The following is a 4,376-nucleotide window of genomic DNA, read 5'->3' on the forward strand; positions in this document are numbered from 1 at the left end:
GATTTATACTGCATAAAAAAATAATTCAAATAAAAAACTAATTTTAAAATGATTCAGAAAAATAGTTATTAAAAGAGATAGCAGAAAAAGTTTGGAAAAACAATCCTAAAAGAATATAGTGAAAACAAGAAGTATCAAGGCTCTCAAAAAAGATAATTGAATGCTTGTGAAGTTGCACAGTGAATGAGAATTGAATTGATGTGCAAGTGAATGGAGTAAAGTAAAATATTGAATTTACGCACCAATCAACAAACAATTTTAAATTTGGTTGCATCATCTATTTAACACAAAATGTAGAAATATGATGCTACCTAACTTAGAGAAAGAAGAAGTTCCAAAAAATGTTAAATAGGCAAACACACAATCTAACTTCACCATTTTAATGCAAAATGTCAAAATAAATTACCTAAACCATGTAAAATTAAAACATTCAAGGATTTAGGTTCTAGCATGTCAACAAGGCATGGTGCATCAACTTGGTAGTTAAAGTGAAAAACAACATGAACGAGCATCACCAAACAACATTATGCATCATTCTTAATCAATTGTTTAAACAAAAATAATTATGAGAATTCAAACCACATGTAGCTACGACATGTAATTTCAAAAATCAAAAAGCACTTATAAAGGCAATTTTATAAACACTTGACATGCACAAATATCAACGTTGCAAAATCAAATGAACCAAGTAGTAGTTAACAACTTAAATTCAAATTAAGACTATTCAAAATAAACGATAATTAATATAATCCAACAATTTGAGCAGCAAATTTTTTCAACAAAGTCAACCTTAACTCACTGAATCGACACAATCAATCAATTAACTAAATAGTTCCAGTATCACATTCAGCATAAACAAAAATCTCAAATATTTCCAGCCGTTCAGATTCTAATACTAATTACTAACATTTCTATCTTAACAACCTAATATCTACTACAAGAAAATTTAAGCTAACTAAAATCAACCTATAACTAATACTAGCTAGAATAGAAAATGAAAAAAAAGATGTGATTAATAACCTGGAAGGATGAATACAGACAAATGAAATAGAGAAGAGAGAAAGGATTGCAGTGACACTATTTTGTTGTCAAAGCTAGGGGTGTGCAAAAAAACTGGTTTCACTGAATTGAAACTGAACTGAAACTGTTTTAAATAAACCAGTTTTTTTAAATAAAAAACTGAACTGAAACCATAGTTTTTATGAAAACCAGTTTATTAAAAACCAGTTTTTATGGTTCAGTTTAGTTTTAAACCAAATTAAAACTGGTTTTATTTAAACTCTAAAATTAGCCCTCTTTCTTCCTCTCTCTCTCTCCATGTCTTTCCTTTTTCTCCCCTCTCCCTTGCTCTCCCTCCCTTCCCCTTCTCTCTCTCCCTCTCTCTCTCTCTCTTTCTCTCTCTCTCTCTCTCCCATTTTGTTTCTCTCTCTCTTCCTCTTTTCTCTCTCTCTCTCCCATTTTGTTTCTCTCTCTCTCTCTCTCCCTCTTTTCCCTCTCCCATTTTCTTTCTCTCTCTCCTCTCCCTCCTTTCTCTCTCTCCTTCCCTTTTCTCTTTCTCTTTCTCTCTCTCTCTCTCTCTCCTTTTTTTCCTTTTCTCTCTTTCTCTCTCCTATTTCTCTCTCCCCCTTCCCTTATTTCTCTCTCCTCTTCTCTCTCTTTCTTCGCCCTCCTCTCTCTCTTTCTCCTCTTTCTTTCCTTCCCTTCCTTTCTCTCTTTTCTCTTTCTCTCTCAATCTTCTCTCACTCTATATCCCTCTCTTTCTCTCTCTTCTCTCTCTTTCTCCCTTCTCTCTTCCTCTTTCTCTCTCTCTTCTCCCTCTCTTCTCTTTCTCTCTCAACCTTCTCTCTCTTATTTTGGAGAAAAGAGGGGAAGAGAGAGAAGAGGGATATAGAGTGAGAGAATGTTGAGAGAGAAAGAGAAAAGAGAGAAAGAAAGGGAAGGAAAGAAAGAGGAGAAAGAGGAGAAAGAGAGAGAGGAGGACGAAGAAAGAGAGAGAAGAGGAGAGAGAAATAAGGGAAGGGGGAGAGAGAAAGAGAGAAAAGGAAAAAAGGAGAGAGAGAGAGAGAGAGAGAAAGAGGAAGAGAGAAGGGAGGGAGATGAGAGAGAGAAAGAAAATAGGAGAGGGAAAAGAGGGAGAGAGAGAGAGAAACAAAATGGAAGAGAGAGAAAAGAGGAAGAGAGAGAGAGAAACAAAATGGGAGAGAGAGAGAAGGGGGAAGGGAGGGAGAGCAAGGGAGAGGGGAGAAAAAGAAAAGACATGGAGAGAGAGCGAGAGGAAAAAGAGAGAGAGAGGAGGGTAAGAAAGAGGTGTGAAAACTAGTTTTAGGCATAAACCAATTTAAACTGGTTTTTTTTAATTAAAACCAGTTTTATTTTTATGAACTGGTTTAAACTGGTGCACTGTATTATAAACTGGTTTAAAACCAGTTTCTTATATGACAAAGCAGTTTGGTTCAGTTTCTAAACCATTTAAAATGGTTTAGTGCAGTTTCAGTTCAGTTTATGGAAAAACTGAACCATGCACACCCCTAGTCAAAGCCAGAGAGGCGAAGAATGGTCGCTGGAGTAGTCGATGCTCGCCGAAATTGAGAAGAATAGGGGCTGCTTCGCTGTTCAATTCGCCAGAAATCAAGCTGGAGGCAAGGGCTGAGTTAGGGCTACAAGAAAAGGGGAAGGCTAGTGACACTGTTCGAGGCTTCGAGTTCGAGCGTGTCTTCGTCGTCTCGCCGTTGTCGTCTTGCTCTCAGTCGAAGGTTAGTGGCACTGTTAGTGATTTCCTTTTATGGTCTGTTGAGTCTGAGTTGAAACTTGAATGTCTGATAATTAGTGATTTCTGAATCTGAAATGAAATAAATCATATTGATTTTGTGTTGTTGAAATGGATTTGTTATGCTGCTGGCTTGCTGCTGCCGTTTTTTATTGAGTATGATGTTTCTAAACTTTTGTTGAAATAGTTATTGATTGCAGGCTTAGGGTGATTATTTGTTCTGGAACTGTTGTTTCACTGCCTGAGGGGAAAGTAAGTTCTCCCCATCCTCCATCGAAGTAAGTTCTCCCCATCCTCCATCGGATTCGTCCTGCTCGTCCCCTCTCGATGGTCAGTGACTTTGGTGTGCACTTATTCTTCTTTTTTCGTTTTATTCTCTTACTCTGTTCTGAAATCAACAAATCATTGAATGATTATAGGGTTTTGTGTTTTTGTTCAAATAATTGATTTGCTCTTGCTTTGGTGTGCTGTGGATATTCTGGTGTGCCGTTGTGTGTTTTGTGGCTCAGCTGCTCTGCTGCTGCTGCTTTGTGTTTTTGTTGGAATCATTGAATGATTATTTGATTTCTGGGTTCTTGCTCTGCTGTGCTGCTGCTGTTTTATATTTTTGTTAAATTTGTAGATAATTATTTTATTATTTAGCTCAGGGTTGTGTGTTTTGTCAATTAGCCTGACTTTAATATTAATTAAGTACTTTGTAGCTGTATTTTCTTTTTAAAATTTCTTTTCCAATTTTGTATTATAGTGGAAATTGGGATGGATTCTACATTCTAGTACTCCACTCATTAATTGTTTCTGTAAAAAAAATAATTCATACTATCAATTTACTTAGTAAACTGTGCAATGAACACATTTTTAAGGTAAGAAAAATAAATTGAAGGGTGGGGGCGTGGGGCTAATGAGGCATAAAGGTTCTTTAATTCAGTTTTGAAAAGGATTTTACTCTTTTTTGTCTGCTTCAAGTGTGTGGAGGGCTGGCGTGAAGAAATGGTCTTACGAATTGGATGGACAACATTAGTGTATTTGTTGTGTATTTGTTGTGGGGAGCATCGTGTCTGACTCAAAAGAAAGTGCAGAACATGGTTCCCAAGAGAAGCTTCACATATATAGCAAAGGAAACAAGTAAAAAAATGTAGTTACACTTGTGTTATCTGTTATGTGTTAAGTGTTTTGTGTTTTAGGCTTTTAGTTGCTGAGAGAGTAATACTAATATGTTGCTGTTGTGTTATGCAATTTTGTGACTTAATTATGCTCAAATAGTTATAATTTATTTATTATTTTATTCTAAAACAATTTTTCTGGTTGAATCACGGTTGGACCAGTTGAATCAGTAGTAAATCAGTGACTAAAGCAATTTGATGACCGGTCCGGTTCTTAGAACCTTCGTAAAAGGAGAGACAAGCTATGATATAAATTTGCTAAATTGGGAAACTAATGTAAGAGACCTGGAGATGAACAACACCTTACAGCAAGGATTGTATGCTACTGGTTATGTACGACTGGCAGTTGAGTTTATTTGATTTGCAAGAAATTGCATGGCTCACTGCCAAATCGTGGTAAGTTATTTTCTCTTATATTTATAATTTTGAATTTAATTTAACTATAATAT

At 35.8% G+C, this 4,376-nt stretch overlaps 1 long non-coding RNA gene across 20 annotated transcripts in view; it reads left to right on the forward strand.

The window, feature by feature from the left end:
• LOC107636779 overlaps nt 2,452–4,376 on the forward strand; it is a 5,774-nt gene continuing 3,849 nt past the window's right edge. For 4 of the 20 annotated variants that reach the window (XR_002348128.1, XR_002348145.1, XR_002348138.1 and 1 more), the window contains exons 1-3: nt 2,459–2,753; nt 2,955–3,097; nt 4,090–4,323. This is a non-coding gene — a long non-coding RNA (uncharacterized LOC107636779). Of the gene's footprint in view, nt 2,754–2,954; nt 3,111–4,089; nt 4,324–4,376 lie in introns of all 20 variants that reach the window. The other 16 variants (XR_002348126.1, XR_002348132.1, XR_002348142.1 and 13 more) reach the window with 10 other exon arrangements.

This window comes from Arachis ipaensis, chromosome B01 (genome assembly GCF_000816755.2).
Source record: "Arachis ipaensis cultivar K30076 chromosome B01, Araip1.1, whole genome shotgun sequence".
Lineage (NCBI taxonomy): Eukaryota > Viridiplantae > Streptophyta > Magnoliopsida > Fabales > Fabaceae > Arachis > Arachis ipaensis.